Source organism: Equus asinus, chromosome 20 (genome assembly GCF_041296235.1).
Source record: "Equus asinus isolate D_3611 breed Donkey chromosome 20, EquAss-T2T_v2, whole genome shotgun sequence".
Taxonomy (NCBI): domain Eukaryota; kingdom Metazoa; phylum Chordata; class Mammalia; order Perissodactyla; family Equidae; genus Equus; species Equus asinus.
In genome coordinates, this window is record NC_091809.1 from 27,534,296 (window position 1) to 27,553,135 (window position 18,840).

The following is an 18,840-nucleotide window of genomic DNA, read 5'->3' on the forward strand; positions in this document are numbered from 1 at the left end:
TCCTGCGTTTCCCACAAGGGAGGCCTGAGGAAGACCATGCCCTTCCCTGGAAGAACGTGGGTTGCAGGCTCAGTCTGCTCCAGGCTTTGCTTCCTGCTCTCTCAGTGTCCTTTGGTCACATGACCACTTCACATTTATATTTTTTCCTCTCCACCTTTTGACTCCTCTTGTCCCGATTTCCCAAACACCAGATCCTGGATGACCATCTTCTCTGCCCAGCAACACTGGGCACCCAGCTAGGCTCTCTACCCAAGTTGTTTTGTGTTTCATTTTTTGCTTTTCTTTGCATCTGCTCTGGTTATACTAATTAAACAAGAGAGTGATTTAGTAGAAGGAGCACAGGCTTTTCCAGTAGAGAGCCCAGAAGCTAATTCTTGGCCCTGTCAGTTAATAGTTTTGTGATAAGAGACAAGTTTCTTCATTGATGTTCAATTTAGAGAGTTGTAGGAACCCTTTAGTGAGCTAGTCATGAAGCTTCCTTTCGGGGGCACAGTCCCATCCCATGCTTCCTTGTCAATAGGAAGCCTGAGCCGCCACCCAGTAGGCTGGCTGTACGTCACTGGTGAGGCCAAGAGTGAAAGCAGAACTAGGGGTGTGTTAATCACAGGAGAGGGAGAAAGCATCTGTGCTGGCTGTTTCCTGTGTCAGTTACCGAGGGAGCCTGCACGTGAGAATTCTCATGTGCTTTGTTTGAACAGGAAATATTTTTTACTTAACATCAAAGACAGAAATTCTCCACAGCTGAGCTTGATCGCCTCTGCACTGTGAGAAGTTATTGACCATTTCTCCCAGGTAGGTGGAATCATAACTTTGTGTATGGCCCATTTCAAGACATTTGGGAATGTTGAAGAACAGGAAAAACTAACCGATGCTGGGAGAAGTCGGGGTAGTGGCCACCGTGGGGGGTTGTCGACTGGGCAGATGGAGGGGACTTTCTGAGGGCCTGGAAGTGTTTTATGTCTTGATTTCTTGGTTACGTGGGTTTACACACGTGAAAAGACTTCACTGGGCTGGGAGTTCATGATCTGTGCGCGTCACACGCCTCACTGAAGGTGGTGACCCCCCGCCCCCCGACGGTGTGGGAAGTATTTATCCAGTTTGAGAATCTTTTCTATTATTTTTGCTTTTTTCCTGACTTGTTTTTGCATTATCTTAAAATAAAGGGGAAAATAAAGACGACTTTATTTTTATCAGCATCTCAGAGAGAAGAGGCTGCTGCTTGGGTCCAGGGAAAGACTTGGAACTTATATGGAAATTTTTCATTTTTTCACCCATGTAATTGTTGCTCATAGGATCAAACCCCATAAATCTATGGCCTCTCCCTTCCCAAATGTGTTAAGAAAGGTCTGATGGGGTGAGTCTGTCAGCTCTTTGTGGGCTGTGGGTAATTCGACAGACAATAGTGTAAAATTGAGGAGCTCTTCCTTGAGATGTCAACTTGGGTTTCTATATTCTTCCTTTTCCTCTGGTGCCTGGTGGAGTAGCTAGCACACAGCTGGTGTTCAATTAATGCTTTCTAATTTGTTTCCTGATTGTGAGGAAACATTTGTCCCTTAGGTGGCCTCAGTTATTATTGGCCTGCTATGGGAAGGCAGTCTGAGTAGTGGCCATGTTTGCTGTGCAGCTGCTGTGTGTGAAGCATTGACCCGTACACTGTGGAGATGGGAACAGGATGGAGGCAAATCGAGTGCCTTCGCAGAACTAAAAAGTGAGATGTTTACAGAGGGTACACTCAGGAGTCCATGATGCAAGCAATATGTAAAATCACATAGCATATATTATGCCAGAACTCATTTATTTCCTATGCTCGGGGTCACATTTTAGGAAAGAGCTTAATGAGAAAAGGGAAACGAAATTGCTTGAGGAGTTTAGAATTTCAATCTCAAAAGAAAATTTGGAATAGATCATTGGAAACACATTCAGTCATAACAGATTTCATTCATAGTTGAAAAGAAGCGGATTTCAAACCATAATACTGATCTTAGCGTGTGAATACTCCTCCTAAGAGTTGTTAACACTGAGATAGACCACACAAGAGTCACTCAATGGAGCAGATTAAGACCGTGCCCCACTCAGCACACGATGGCCCTGCTGTATGAGCATGCCCCCCTCAGCCCACACGACGGCCCTGCTGTGTGAGCATGCCCCACTCGGTCCACACGATGGCCTCGGTGTGTGAGCGTGCCCCCCTCGGCCCACACGACGGCCCCCCTGTGTGAGCGTGCCCCCCTCGGCCCTCACGACGGCCCTGCTATATGAGCGTGCACCCCTCGGCCCACACGACAGCCCTGGTGTATGAGCGGCCCCCCTCGGCCCACATGAGGGTTCTGCTGTATGAGCGTGCCCCCCCCCGCAGCCCACCCAACGGCCCAGGTGGGAGCTGCTGTTATTGTCCTAATTTTATGGATGAGGAAGCTGAGGCACAGAAAGGCTCAGGAAGTTTCTAAAGACACACATATAGTAAGTGATGGAACAGGATTCCCAACCAGGGAGCCTGGCTCCAGAGCCTGTGTCCTGGATTCCAATCCAAGTTACAGGTTGGATATGTTTCCTGTTGCCGATGTAGCGTGGCGAACTTGGCGGCTTAGAACAGCAGAAGCGATGGGGGCGTCTTCTCTCGCAGCTCTGGAGGCCAGAGTGCAAAGGCTCCGAGAGCTCTGGGGGAGAATCCCTCATCGCCGCTCCCACCCTTAGTGGCCCCAGATGTCCCTTGGCCTGTGGCCGCATCACCCCAGGTTCTGCCTCTGTCTTCCCTTGGCCATCTTCCCCTCCGTGAGTCTCACGCTGTCCTCTCCTCTCATAGGGACGGCAGTCCCTGGATTAGGGCCGCCTGCTCAACCTGGGCTGGCCTCATCCTGAGATCCTTAACTAATTACACATGCAAAGACACGTTTTCAAATAAGGTCACATTCTGAGGCTCTTGGCAGACATGAATTTTTTGAGGATACTATTTTTTTATGCTTCTCCTGCAAGCCAAGGAGAAGCTCTCGCCAGAAACCAGCCCTGCCAGCATGTTGATCTTGGACTTCCACACTCCAGAACTGTGAGAAAAGAGATTTCTGTTGTTAAAGCCACACAGTCTGTGGTGTTTTGTTATGGCCACCCCAGCAGATTCGTACACTGCTCAACCCACTACACAGGTGATCTGCAGTTGGGGCAAGCGCAGACTGAGTTAGCCATACTGTCACTCTTCACTCATCTTTTCTTTTCTCTCTATCCCACAGGGAACCCACCCCAACTGGGCGACCTCAGGGCCCTTGCACAGGCGGCTCCAGCACCACCTGCTGGCTGGGACTGGGGAGGGCTGAGAAGAGTGGGCTTTCAGATCTGTCGAAGAGTTTTCTTTGTGGAAGAGCTGACATTTAGGCCTGGCTTAGAAAGGATGGTTTCTTAGCTGGGGTTGGGGCCTCCTGGAGGCAGGAACAGTGTGAAATAAGTCCTGGCCTTCCCACACTCAGGTGTGAGTGGAGCACAGTCTGGTAGGGAGGGGAAGATGAGGCTGAGGGGGTAATTTAGAGCCTCACCAAGGAGAATTCTGGTACGGGGTGTACTGGTTATTAATGGCTGCCTTACCAATTTCCCCCAAACTCAGCAGCTTAAAACGGCACTTATTTGTCATATGGCTTTCTCTGTGCCACGAGTGTGGGAGTGGCTTAGCTGTGTCCCCTGCTCTGAGTCCCTCGCCAGGCTTCAGTCAAGCCGCCCGCCGGGGCTGCCGTCTCATCTAAAGCCTTGACTGGCGAGGACCCACTTCCAGGCCCGCCCTCGTGATCGCTGGCAGGCGTTGTCTCGGTCCAGCCTGTTGACAGCAAGTGACTCTGTTGTCTGGGAAGCCCTGAGGCCCTCACCTGGGCCACACTGCTTGTGGCAGCCCCACACTCTCCCTGGATGGTGCCAGTGTTGTGACTGGTTCACCCCTCGCGTCTCTTATTGTGACTGCAGGACACACTTCAGCAGGAAACCCTCAGGGAACTTTGAGGAACAAGATTCATTACTCACAGGTCCTGGAGGATGCACGGCACGCCCGAGGCTGCCCGGTGAGTTCTGGGGTAGACGGAGAGTGCACACGGAACTGGGGCGCTGCCTTGATTAGGGCCCAGGACTGGGGTGTCTGGGGTTGTCAGGGTTCACTCTTTTTTGGCTAATTTAAAGCATAAGAGCGGGAATTAGAGTGTGGGAAGGGAGAAGTGGGGTCCCTCAAACGGTCAGTTATTTGGGTCACCCAGGGCTTTCTGAAAGAGGGGCCTTCATGGGTGGGGGCAGCCTAATTCCTCGTCTGGTGGTTTGGCTGGCGGCTGTGCCACACGGCTGCCAATATGCTTATTCAAGATGCACGTCTTTTAAAATGGATACCTTGGGTCAAAATCTTAATGTCAGGCTCTTACACCAGCGTGGACTTCAGTTCCCTGCTGGCTGTTGGCTGGAGGTGTCTGTCAGTTCTTTTTTTAAAAAATTTTTTATTGAGATTATGATAGTTTACAACCTTGTGAAATTTTGGTTGTACATTATTGTCTGTCAGTCGTGTTGTAGGTGCACCCCTTCACCCTTTGTGCCCACCCCCCACCCCCTCCCTTTCCCCTGGTAGCCACTAATCTGTTCTCTTTGTCTGCATGTTTAACTTCCTCATATGAGTGGAGTCATACAGAGATTGTCTTTCTTTGTCTGGCTTATTTCACTTAACATAATTCCCTCAAGGTCCATCCATGTTGTGAATGGGACGATTTTGTCCTTTTTTATGACTGAGTAGTATTCCATTGTATATATGTACCACATCTTCTTTATCCATTCGTCTGTTGCTGGACACTTAGGTTGCTTCCACGTCTTGGCTGTTGTAAACAGTGCTGCAATAAACATTGGGGTGCACAGGACTTTTGGGATTGCTGACTTCAAGCTCTTTGGATAAATACCCAGTAGTGGGATGGCTGGATCGTATGGTAGTTCTATTTTTAGTTTTTTGAGGAATCTCCATACTGTTTTCCATAGTGGCTGCACCAGTTTGCATTCCCACCAGCAGTGTATGAGGGTTCCTTTTTCTCCGCAACCTCTCCAACATTTGTTGCTATTAGTTTTAGATATTTTTGTCATTCTAATGGGTGTAAGGTGATATCTTAGTGTAGTTTTGATTTGCATTTCCCTGATGATCAGCGATGATGAGCATCTTTTCATGTGCCTATTGGCTATCAGTATATCTTCTTTGGAGAAATGTCTGTTCATGTCTCCAGCCCATTTTTTGATTGGGTTGTTTGATGTTTTGTTGTTGAGTTGCGAGAGTTCTTTATATATTATGGATATTAAGCCTTTGTCAGATATATGACTTGCAAATATTTTTTCCCAGTTAGTGGGTTGTTTTTTTGTTTCAATCCTGTTTTCATTTGCCTTGAAGAAGCTCTTTAATCTGATGAAGTCCCATTTGTTTATTCTTTCTATTGTTTCCCTTCTCTGAGAAGGCATGGTGTCCGAAAAGATCCTTTTAATACCGATGTCAAAGAGTGTACTGCCTACGTTTTCTTCCAGAAGCCTTATGGTTTCAGGTCCCACGCTTAGGTCTTTGATCCATTTTGAGTTTATTTTGGTGAATGGTGAAAAAGAATGGTCAATTTTCATTCTTCTACATATGGCTTTCCAGTTTTCCCAGCACCATTTGTTGAAAAGACTTTCTTTTCTCCATTGTATGCCCTCAGCTCCTTTGTCGAAGATTAGCTGTCCATAGATGTGTGGTTTTATTTCTGGGCTTTCAATTCTGTTCCATTGATCTCTGCACCTGTTTCTGTACCAGTACCATGCTGTTTTGATTACTGTAGCTTTGTAGTATGTTTTGAAGTCAGGGATTGTGATGGCTCCAGCTGTGTTCTTTTTTCTCAGGATTGCTTTAGCAATTGGGGTATTTTGCTGCCCCATATGAATTTTAGGATTCTTTGTTCTAATTCTGTAAAGAATGTCATTGGGATTCTGATTGGGATTGTGTTGAATCTGTAGATTGCTTTAGGTAGAATGGACATTTTAACTATGTTTATTCTTCCAATCCAAGTACATGGAATGTCTTTCCATCTCTTTATGTCATCATCCATTTCTTTCAGAAAGGCCTTGTAATTTTCATTGTATAGGTCTTTCACTTCCTTAGTTAAATTCATCCCGAGGTATTTTATTCTTTTTGTTTTAATTGTGAATGGTATTGTGTTCTTGAGGTCTTTTTCTGTTAGTTCGTTCTTGGAGTATAGAAATGCTACTGATTTATGTATGTTGATTTTATACCCTGCAACTTTGCTGTAGTTGTTGATTATTTCTAATAGTTTTCCAATGGATTCTTTGGGATTTTGTATATGTAGGATCATGTCATCTGCAAACAGCGAGAGTTTCACTTCTTCCCCCCATTTGGATTCCTTTTACTCCTTTCTGTTGCCTGATTGCTCTGGCCAGGACCTTCAGTACTATGTTGAATAAGAGTGGTGATAGAGGGCATCCTTGTCTCCTTCCTGTTCTCAAGGGAATGGCGCTCAGTTTTTGCCCATTGAGTATGATGTTGGCTGTGGGTTTGTCATATATGGCCTTTATTGTGTTGAAGTAATTTTCTTCTATCCCCATTTTGTTAAGAGTTTTTATCATAAATGGCTGTTGGATCTTGTCAAATGCTTTCTCTGCATCTATTGAGATGATCATGTGGTTTTTATTCCTCAGTTTGTTGATGTGGTGTATCACATTGATTGATTTGTGGATGTTGAACCATCCATGTGTCCCTGGTATGAATTCCACTTGATCATGATGTATGATCCTTTTGATGAATTGCTGTATTCGGGTTGCCAAAATTCTGTTGAGAATTTTTGCATCTATGTTCATCAGCGATATTGGCCTGTAGTTCTCTTGTTTCATGCTGTCCTTGTCAGGTGTTGGTATCAGATGTGTTAGGAAGTGTTCCATCCTCCCTAATTTTTTGGAATAGCTTGAAAAGGATAGATGTCAAATCCTCTCTGAAAGTTTGGTAGAATTTCCCAGGAAAGCCATCTGGTCCTGGGGTTTTATTCTTTGGGATGCTTTTGGTTGCTGTTTCAATCTCTTTCCTTGTGATTGGTCTGTTCAGATTGCCTGGTTCTTCTTGACTAAGCTTTGGGAGGGAGGTTGTAAGAGTATAAGAATTTATCCATTTCCTCTAGGTTATCCATTTTGTCAGCATATAGTTTTTCATAGTATTCTCTTATAATCTGTTGTATTTCTATAGTGTCTGTTGTTATTTCTCCTCTTTAATTTCTGATTTTGTTTATTTGAGCTTTCTCCCTTTTTTTCTTTGTAAGTCTGGCTAGGGGTTTGTCAATTCTATTTATCTTCTCAAAGAACCAGCTCTTTGTTTCATTGATCCTTTCTACTGCCTTTTTTGTTTCAATAGCATTTATTTCTGCTCTGATTTTTATTATTTCTCTCCTTTTGCTGACTTTGGGCTTTGTTTATTCTTCTTTCTCTAATTCAGTTAGGTGTAGTTTAAGATTGCTGATTTGGGATTTTTCTTGTTTGTTAAGATGTGCTTGTATTGTGTTGAATTTCCCTCTTAATACAGCTTTTGCTGTATCCCTCATATGTTGGTATGGCATGTTATCATTTTCATTTGTCTCCAGATATTTTTTGATTTCTTCTTTAATTTCTTCACTGATCCATTGCTTGTTCAATAGTATATTGTTTAGTCTACATATCTTTGTCCCTTTCCCAGCTTTTTTCTTGTAATTAATTTCTAGCTTTATAGCATTATGGTCAGAGAAGATGCTCGTTGTTATTTCAAGTTTTTAAAATTTATAGAGGCTTGCCTTGTTTCCCAACATATGGTCTATCTTTGAGAATGTTCCATGCACATTTGAGAAGAACATGTATTCTGATGTTTTTGGATGGAGTGTTCCATATGTGGCTATTAAGTCCAACTGGTTTAGCTTTTTGTTAGTTCCACTGTTTCCTTGTTGATTTTCTGTCTGGATGATCTATCCAATGATGTGAGTAGGGTGTTGAGGTCCCCTACTATTATTGTGTCATTTTTGATATCTTCTTTTAGGTTTGTTAATAGTTGCTTTATGAACTTTGGTGCTCCTGTGTTGGATCCATAGATATTTATAAGCGTTATTTCTTCTTGATGGAGTGTCCCTTTGATCATTATGTACTGCCCCTCTTTGTCTCTCTTTACCTGCCTTACCTTGAAGTCTACTTTGTCTGATATGAGTATTGTGACACCTGCTTTCTTTTGTTTGCCATTAGCTTGGAGTATCGTCTTCCACCCCCTCATAGGCTCATGCCTGTATTTGTCATTGGAGCGGAGATGTGTTTCCTGGAAGCAAAAATTATTGGATCTTGTTCTTTAATCCATCTTGCCACTCTGTGTCTTTTTATTGGAGAGTTCAATCTGTTTACATTGAGGGTGATTATTGATGTATGAGAGTTTAATGCTGTCATTCTGTCGCTCGTTTTCTGGTTTTCCTGCATTTCCTTCGTTTCTCGTCCTATGTGTTTTGGTCTACCCATTGATTTCTGAAGTTCCTTATGCTGGGTTGCTTAGATTTTTCCTTATTTATTTTTTGTGTCTCTGTTCTGCTTTTTTGTTTAGTGGCTACCCTGAAGTTTGTATTCAGAATCTTGTGCATAACATTGTCCATTTTCTGATGGCCTCTTATTTCCTTAGTCTAAACTGATTCTGTCCCTTTCCTCCTCCCCTCCTAAGTTATTATTCTCATATCTCATTCCAATTCCAACCTGTGTAGTGAGTTTGTGGTGAAAGTGACAAGATCATCTTTGTTTTTGTTGTTTTCCTTCCCTTTATCCTAATGCTATAGTTGAATATTTGCTATTGTATTCTGATTCTATTTGTCTCTTTACTCTGTGTTTTGTGACCCGTTTCTCCCTTTTTTTCAGGTATGAGGGCCTTCTTGAGGATTTCTTGCAGAGGGGGGTCTCGTGGCTATGAAGTCCCTTAGCTTTTGTTTGTCTGGGGAAGATTAATTTCTCCCTCATATCTGAAGGATATTTTTGCTGGATAGAGTATTCTTGGTTGGAGATTTTTATCTTTTAAAGATTTGAATATGTCATTCTATGCTCTCCTAGCTTCTAAGGTTTCTGCAGAGAAATCTGCTGGAAGTCTGATAGGGGGTTCCTTTGTAGGTTATTTTCTTCTGCCTTGCTGCCCTGAGTATTCTTTCTTTGCCATTCATTTTTGCCAGTTTTACTACTATATGCCTTGCAGTAGGTCTTTTTACATTGACAAGTCTAGGAGATCTGGAAGCTTCCTTCACACACATTTCCCTCTCTTTCCCTAGATTTGGGAAGTTCTCTGCTATTATTTCTTTGAGCATGTTTTCTGCTCCATTCTCCTTCTCTTCTCCTTCTTGGATACCTGTATTCTTATGTTGCATTTCCTCACTGAGTCGGATATTTCTCCAAAGCTTTCTTCACTTATTTTTAGTCTTAGTTCTCTCTCCTCCTCTGTCTGGAGCAATTCAACATGTCTATCTTCGATTATGCTGATTTGCTCCTCTATGGGGTCCACACGAGTATTCATGGAATCTGTATTTTGTTTTATCTCTTTCATCTCTAGTATTTTGATTGATTCTTCTTTATAGTTTCAATCTCTTTTGTGAAGTAGCTCCTGAACTGGTTGAATTGTTTCTCTATATTCTCTGTTACCTCATTGAGTTTTTTGATGATAGCTATTCTGAATTCATTGTCATTTAGTTTACTTATTTCTGAGTCCTCAGGACAGAATTCTGGGTATTTATTGTTTTCCCTCCGGTCTGGAGTTTTGATGAACTGCTTGATGCTGAAACTACGTGTTTTCCCCATTGTGATGTTATTCAGTTGCAGTTACAGCCTATTGCCACTGGATGGGGGTCAGGAGCCACATAACTGAGCCCTCTGCCTTCAGCAGAGATGGGCCAGTGGGTTCGGGTCAGGGGAAGGGCGCTTTCTCCTGCATGCAGACCCAGTTTCCCGATCAGCTCTCACTATCTGGTCTCCTGGGATCTTGGCTTGGTGAGGTCACCCCATGTGAAAGCTTTCACCCCATTAGAGGGCTTCCCTCTAGGCTGCAAGGGCACCAGGGAGTCCTGGGTGATCCCAGGATGCGAGGCCCCTCTACCACTCCGTCCCTCTCTGAGCTTCCTGTGGCAGTGATCCCAGTCTCCAGGGGAGGGAGCAAAGTTCTCTCTTACCCCGTTCCAGCTCCTCCGAGGGGGGCTCCAGCCTCTCTGCCCTCCGTGCTTTGGCTGCTGTGGGTCTCCAAGGAGTCCTGTGCTATTAGGATATTTTCTGTTGGAATATGGTTGCTCCTTCTTGTTGTATGTTGGAGGGGAGAGAGTCCTGGGTGAGCTCACTCCAGCATGACGCTGATGTCACTCCCCACCAGTTCTTGCCACACGGGCCTCTCTGTGGGAAAGCTGACTTCCCTCAGAGTGGGTGAGGGAGCAAAGAGGATGGAGGCTACCTTCTTGTAACCTGGTCTCAGGGATGACATCCCATCATTTTTTGCCATATTCTGTTGGTCGGAAGTGAGTCACTGGGTCCTGCCCACTCCAGTGAGAGGGGACGATGCAGAGCACAATGACCAGGAGGCAAGCATCACTGAGAAGGCAGCAGCTTAGAGGTTTTGGAGCTGTTTGGGGCAGTGGCTTTCAAAGTGTGGTGCTCCCACCTCAGGGGTCATGCAAGTCAACTCATGAGGGTACAGGAAGAAATTGTTATAACTTCTATTTAAATTTATTTTGATCTAAAAATTAATAAATGAGATATTACTAATTTCCCATATATGGATTGACACTACAAATATATAACCTATAAATGAATATTTGCTGTCGATCCGTGCTCTCAAGATGTTTCGTAGTGTGTGTGCCCACCACAGATGTAGGGCAATGAGCTCTGTGCCCGGATCACCACCAAGCACCAAGTTATGTGATTAAAAAATGGATTCATCTTCTGCTTCTGACCCTGGGCACCACATCCTCATCCTACTGGCTCTTAGGAATATTTTTAAGGAATGATCAATCTTGAGTAGGTTTGTGAGTTTCAGGGATCTTAGATGTGGGATTAAGGTTATTTCCTTTCATATTTACTCATTTTTCCCCTAATTTTAAAATAATGAATATATACTACTTTGTGAATAAAATAGTAAAGTTCCACAAGAGAAGAGTAATAATGAGGATAATTTATTGGAGCTGCACTGTTGTGTTTGATAATAAAAGGACTCAGACAGGGTATAACAAAAGCCTAACATTTACTCACTGTGTGCCAGGTCCTCCTCTCTACGTCTACTGTCATGGACTCACCTTATGAGTAGAGGCTCTTAAAATTCCCATTTTGCAGATCAGGAAACTGAGACTTGCCTGATGTAACACTTAAGAAGTGTCCAAGTCAGAGGCTGAACTCAGGCAGCCTTGCTGTGAAACCCCCACTGGGACATCGTGTGGTGCCTCGCAGGGGAGGGCAGGAGCATCCTGCGCAGAGTGAGAACCAGGAAAAAGGAAGGGACCTGGTCCTTGGGAGAGCCTGGCCAACACAGTCCTTGACGGCCGGTCCGTGAGTGTGACTCATGGTTTGTCTCTGGTCAGGAAACAGTTGTAGAGAAAAAGGGGAAGGACTGGTTTTTCCTTTTCCTTTTAGCTGGCACTTTCATTTAACATCTCAGTCTCGGCAGCATCCTTGTCTAATAACGGCAGTCTGTTTTCACTTTTATTATACTCATTTTACAGTTGTACACACTGAGATTCCAAAAGGTAGAGCAACTCATCTAAAGTCGAGTCAGAAGGGGAGGCGCTGGGACTCAAATCTTGGGCTGTCTGACTCTAAAACCCCCTTTCCACTTGATGTCCTGGGGCAGGGAGACGCAGAATCCTGGGGAGAAACCCTCGAAGAGAAAGCAGATTTCTGCCATTGTCTGGGTCTGGGCAAAGGCACACTGATCTGAGGACTTGCTCCTTTAAGACTTGCCCCCTCCTTTGGGAGACATTGGAGTTGCTGTCTCCCTGCCATCAGCTGTGCGTGTATATTCTGTGCCCTCTCCTGTAGCACCTGAGGTTCCACGAGGACTGTGGCTGTCGGTGACTGATTCCTCGGGAGCCCCAGGAGATGGAGGGAGAGGCTGAGCCCACGACTACATGCACAATGCAGGAGTTTGTGTGAGGGCCCCCCGGCCCCGGCTGGAAGGTGGCGGGCTGTAGACCAGAGCCACCGAGTGGGGAGGCGGTGGCCATGCGGACACGGGTGGGATTTAGAGCTTGACTCTCCTTTCTGCCATGGCTGTTTCTGCCCCCGGGTGCTCTGTGCTGCTGTTGCCACTGAGAGCCACAGCCCTTGAGCCCTGGAGGTGACCCTGCCCAGCCAGCCCCATTAGTGATGGGAACTGGGAGTGCAGGGTCTGCGTTCCTTCACCAGTGAGGGGAAGTGGGGGACACAGTCTGTGAGTGGGCCTCAGAAATGGTCTTCCTCGGGGGATCAGAAACACTGTTTCTTCTTCCCCAAAGGCCCAGTTTCCTGAGCTCTTCCTCTTCTGACAGTGGTCATCCTCCCCTCCTTGTTCTCTGGTCCCCAGCCGGCAGCTGGCGCCCTCCATTCCTGACTGCAGTCTGCATCCTCATGGTGTTCTGAGTCTGTTGCTGTTACCCCAGGTCCGTGTCTCCACCTGAGAGGTCCTGGCAATCCCATGGTGGTTGTAAAGGTACAGGGCTTGAGGGTGGTGGGGGCACATCAGAGACTGTGGGGCATCTGGAGCCCTCAGCCCGGAGGCACTTTGTCCGGGGACTCAGGACACAGGGCAGTGGTCGTTTCATGGCCTCAGGCTTCAGGACCAGGCGCTGGGCTTCCGTCCCAGCCCTTCCTGGCCTTCCAGGCAGACTGGGTGGGCTCCATTTCCTCTCTGCTCCAGAGTGGAGATGAGTGTGGGAGTTCCCCCTCAAGAACGTCCTCAGACGCACAGTCAGAATGTCTGATCACGTGTTGAATTGAGCAGAACGAAGGCTGAGGGGCCCTGCTCTGCCACCCGTTAGTTCTCTTGAGGCTAGATGTGAAACGACCTGGGGGTACGGGGAAGGAGCTGCAGTGGTGTGGGGGGCGCTTGTTAGGGACCCCAGGCAGCAGCTAATCACTAACTGAGATGAGGGTATTTCACTATTTCACAACCTCTACATCCATACGGGGCTTGTGTGCTGTGTCTCAGGCCTCTGCACACTTCCCATAACCTCTGCATCCACTGTTCAGGGAGAGCGGTTGCCAGGTGGCATCACCTCCAGCCAAGAAGGGGCATATTAGTATGGGAAGAAGGGGGTGGGACATGGAGAGGAGAGGGGCCTGACCCCCATATTTGTGTTCTCAGATGAGGACGAGTGCAGGTCCCAGTGGCATCAATGCCACAACTCCACTGTCTGCGTCAACATTGTGGGCTCCGACACATGCCACAGCTGCCAAGGGTGCGTGCCCAAACCTGAATTCCTGAATAAGCAAATGACCACCGTGTGTGAAGGTACCTGTTCTGACCCGGCCCCAAACCCCACCCCCAACACCACACTGACCATCTCACACCTAAGGAACCGCCATTCTGTCTCCTACAGAGATGTCCTTCCCCACGTGGACTCCGCCCCCTGGAATGAAGAGCGAGGTGAGTGGCCCCAGCAGGGACCAGGAGGCATTAATCCCCCCATGCAGCCCACCCTGTCCGCCTGTTTTCCCGAAGCTCGCCACCCACCCTCGAGTGACCTGACCTCCTCATCTCCCTCCCCTGCAGTGTCTCCTGCTTCTTTGAAAAAGTCCAGGATCTGGGCAGAGACTTCGAGCCAGCCTCGGCTCAGGACACCGTCCAGGTAGGGGCAGGACCCAGAGGAGGCAAGGTCGAGGCACCCCTTCCCCATAGAGGCCTGGGGAAGCTTTGGTCTGGGAGGAGACAGACCCCAACATGACGGTGCCCTGCTCTGAGGCCCCAGATCTCCTGGGTGAGAAAGATGTAACCAAGATATTGGTAAGGTATAACCAAGATATCGTGTTGAATCTGGAGATCTATTTGAGGGTGCTGGAGATCTATTTGAGGGTGCTGCCATCTTACTTACATTGTCTTCTACTCTATGAACATGGGATGTCATTCCATTTCTTTAGGTCGTCTTTGACTTCTTTAGATGATGTTTTATAGTTTTAGTGTACCAGTTTTGTACTTTTTCACACAGTATCATTTTTAAACCTTCATTCTCAGGAGGATTAAATTAAGAGCTAAGCAGAAAATCTTGTATCCTGGAAAATTCTGAACTTCATCCTTTGGACAAAGTGTTAAAAATACTTTTCATGTTTGTTACCGGTTACTCTTCATGGTGCCATTATGGGAGCACATATGCAGGAAATGGTTTGACATTCAGTTGCTGGAGGATTTGGGTTTTCTCGTCCATACAGCTGATCTCGCTCCCAGCAGAGTCACTGAGCTACGACCCAATTCCCCAGCTGCCTTGGATTAACCCCCTCTGCTCCAACCTCTTTTGCTGCAAAGATTCTTCCTCAATTTGAAGATATATAACAAGGAAAGCCAGCCTCAAAGGACTTTCTCAAAATAGCATCAGAGAGGAAAGTCACGCTCAGTCAGATACTTTCATGCGGATAAACGGTGAATCCCCATGAAACACCTCAGTGACAGGCAAACGGGGACAGGTTGTCTCCCTGCCGACCGGCCTCGACTTCTTCACTCTCCATCTCTAGGGCTTTCTAATTTATTCATTAAAAATGTATTTTTTACTCACCATGTGCTGCACACAGATCAAGACAGATTCCGTTCCTAATTTCACAGAGCTTACGGGTAAAAAAGAAGTTTTTTCAGTTAGAGAAAAATCAGAATCTTGTGAATAGTCTCTACATCCTTTTATTTTATAAACTGACCAGTAGGAAAAGGTGTATATCGCTACTGCACAGTTCATAAGTTGTATTTATCTATAACATATTATTTCATCCTCAGCATGCAGTCTAGGCAAGATCCAAATCCAGAGCTGTTACACCTACAGGAAATTCCCTGTGGGCCCCACTGACCAAATCTGCATCAATTTGAACATTAAGGAAAATTACTGTAAATAAATACAACATATGAAATAAAAATATCCATGAGCCCATAGTGACACCTAAAATGTCAAACAATAAATGTGGAAAATATGATAAAATGAGAATATCATGTTTTTTTCAATATCCAGTAAAAGGCCACTAAAAGCACGGGGTGAAAGGCTGCTGGAGGACAGGCTGGTCCCACAGTGACCAAGAACCCCTCAGATTACTGGTTCATCACAAGGGCCAAGGTGCACGTTTACAGCGTGGAGATCTGCCAGTCACCATGTGAACTTAATGATCAGGCTCAACATCACCACTATGGGAAACCTGACATCAGGTATCTCCTGAGAAGACATGAAGTTACAGCATCCCATTTGTGGTGAATAAAGAATTTTGACAAATCAGTCTAACCTAAACCTAATCCAGCCTTCAGACCAAGGGTGGACAAACTGTAGCATGCAGGACAAGAGCAGGCAGCCGCCTGCTCTTGTGAATAAAGGTTTATTGGAGCACAGCCACACCCATTCATGGATGTATTGTCTATGGCTGCTCTCACGCTACAGTGTCAGAGTTGAGCAGCTATGACAGAGACTGTAAGAATGACAAGCTGAAAATATATACCACCTGGCCCTTTATAGTCAACCTTGCCAACACCTGTTCCTCCAGATCTAACTTTCAATATACATGGAATACAGGGGACAGAAGAACAGGTTAAATGACATCAAAAGGAAGCAATCAGGCAAATTGAGAATGTGAGGCATTCAACAAGCCATTGGCTTGGGTTCTTCTAAAGTCAATATCATTTTTAAAATGACTAGAGGCTGCTTGAAATTAAGAGACAGAAGCGACAATACAATCAAATTCAGTGTCAATTTTAGAGGGACTCTGGTTCAGATATACAGCTTTAAAAGGTGTTTTGGAGGCAATTGGGATAATTTGAATATGTATCAGATATTAAAAGTTAAAAATTGTTAATTTTCTTGGGTGTAATAATCATATTATGGTTATCTGGAGAATATTCTTTGAAATCTTCAACATTTGTTGAAGAAATATTGAAGAATGGAGCATCATGATGTCTGCCAGTGACCATCAAATGTTTTAGCAAGAACATGTATGTTTGTATATAGAACTAAAAAGACTTCTCAATGTAGCACCATGCTAATAATGCTGAATCCAGAGGACAGTCTCTTATATCACCCTTTCAGATTCTTTCTATGCTTAAAAATTGTGAAGTGTAAGAAAAGTGACTACATATATTTAGTTATTACCTTATTAAAGATATCCACTCATAAATTCCTGATGTCCAAATCAAATGCTTTTTCTTCTGCAGAAAACTAATTTTGGGAAATGATATGTCATAAAATTATGAATTTTCATGGCTATATGGTGATGGATTTAAAATCTAAAAGTTGAAAATAAAATTTTTTAAATATTAGAAGAAAATACAGGAGATCTCTTAGGAAATAGAAAATGGAAATGAGTATCACTCCCAACTTAAGAAGAAGAAAAATCCATATAAACTACAAAATCATTCATTCTCTTGAACCCATAAGAGAGCTGAGGTCACAGGAAAACAAAAAGAGTCTAAAATCTAAGTGAAGACAGGCTCGTGCAGCAGAGACTGTCAGGGCACCGGCTCACCTGTGGCAGAGCACAAATGGCAGGGATCTGGGTGCCACACAAACGGTTAAGAAGAATTCACCTTCACTTTTTAATGAATTGACCAGGGCCAAGGTGGGCAATCGTGCGAGTGTAGAATCTCTGAGGGAGTGGCAGGAACGTGCAGAGACCCTCTCTGAGATGCAGCCACGCTGGGCGGGTCTACACAGCTGAAGGTGGAGCAGTGAGGAAAACCCTCTGGCAAAACAGCCGCCACCAAAAGCACAAGATCACAAGGTAACGCCAGAATAAACTGAAACCCAGGGCGCAATGCCTCCTGACGGGATAGACTCAAGCCCCCTCAAAAGCATCCTAGTGCCGGGAGCCGTGGCTACATCATTTGATCGGCTGTTTGACAGCGTCCAGCCAATTAACGCCGAGGGGTGCAGGGTCGCCCCTTGGTGAAGAATAACCGGCCGGCCCCTCACATAGTTCTGAAACCTGTGCTGCTTCTAATTGCCCTTCATTCCTTTTCCTTTCTTAACCTCCAGTTTTCACTCCTTTGGGTGGCTGCTTGGGATGCACTACCCCCCGGGAAAATTAGATATAGTAAGAGAATGTGACCACCTGCAGGTAACTTTCAAGATATTTTTCAGTTAATTAATGGAGGAGCACACAGTCCCTTTTGAGACAAGCAGAAAGGAATCCTGCCCAGATAAGGTGTCGAATTAGGTTTATGGCCTCCATCTGGTTAATGTTTCCTTCTCCCTCCAGTTCTTTGTCTAAAAATATGTGCATCGTCCTTCTAAGTTTGCTGGTTAATTGGATGATCAAGAAGTATCTATATATTATTCTTGACCTTCTGCTTTCTGTTAAAATGTTATAGAGGTTTTCTCCTAAAAGCAATAAATAATAAATAATTGATGACTAGAAGGGCTGAGGGGTGCAGGGATGCCCCTTGGTGAAGAATGGCTGGCCGACACCCCTGATATTTTCTGAATTATATGCATGCTTTCTATCAAGGTTATGTCTATACTTATTTCTGTTTTTTATTCTTGAAGATATATAGTTTAGCTTAGCTTTTCAGGCCTTTACTTTACTAACAAAATGATATTTTCTCCGGGCAGTGTGCTTAAGGGACTGTTAGCTCTACAATCTAAAAGACAAAGGAATGCTTTCACTCCCTAAAGGGCGCGGGAATGTAAAGATGTTTAACTGCCCGCTGAGAATGCAAATAGCCCTGGGGATAAGATACCCTGGAGTTGCCTTTTGTTCCCATTAACCATCTACATTAATGGCATAAATGATTGAGGGAGGCAGGGATGGCTCCCCCAGGATGTAACCAGACGGAATGCTGTCCTGTCCGGAGGCCTGGACCTTCTCTCTTTGATTTAACTTTACCATGAATTATGACAGATGTCTAGGTACCTATTTCTTTTAGCTTAGAGACAACAAACACTAGTTAATTGTGGAGAAGACTACCATTAACCTTATGCTCTATGGAATAGAATGCTAATAAATATTCTTGTGCTCGTTTTTTACTTCCTTATCTTTCTGAGAATATTTGTAGAGCTATTTCTGTACTAATCCTGAAAAATATAAAAACGACACTTGTGCACAGTAAAGTTGGACTTGCTCACACCAACCCAAGTCTCACGTCCCCTTTATTTTCCCCTCATTGCGCCCACGCCGTCCATCCCTCAGGAACCTGGACTCAGCCAGGGCGGGACTCCGGCATCCTAGCAGAAGAAGAGCGTGTCCACTTCCAGTAATAAATAATAAATCCCTCAGTGTCTACTTGTGATGAGAAACAGGTATTTTGAGTTGCTGCCAAGCCATTTTATAGCATGACAACCCTGCCCACACCCAGAGTCTGGACATTTAGATAATGCCCTAAGCTTAGGATTTCTGCCACAAGTTCCTGCTTTTTTTTTTTTTTTTTTTCCCCTGGGTCAGCTTTTAAAATAACCACTTAGAGTCGAGCCCATGAAAAGTTAGTCATGTCTTCCCCAAGCACCCCATAAGCGATAGCTGCTTTCTACCCTGCTCTCTACCTCCTGCTCCCTCATGAGCTGGGCCAGAGGACTGTCCTTCCCTTGATCATTGCACACACACCCTCCAGTCCTGGGACCTGTAAGTTACAAATCTTGTTACTTTACTGCCTTTATTATGTGAGTGTGTGGAAACTGCACCTTCAGTCAGGACAACGCTGGGTTTTCA

General features: G+C 45.1%; 1 pseudogene; it reads left to right on the forward strand.

The window, feature by feature from the left end:
* The first annotated feature begins 630 nt into the window (after positions 1-630).
* The window catches only part of LOC106844300 (adhesion G protein-coupled receptor E2-like), a 68,777-nt pseudogene continuing 50,567 nt past the window's right edge, over positions 631-18,840 (forward strand).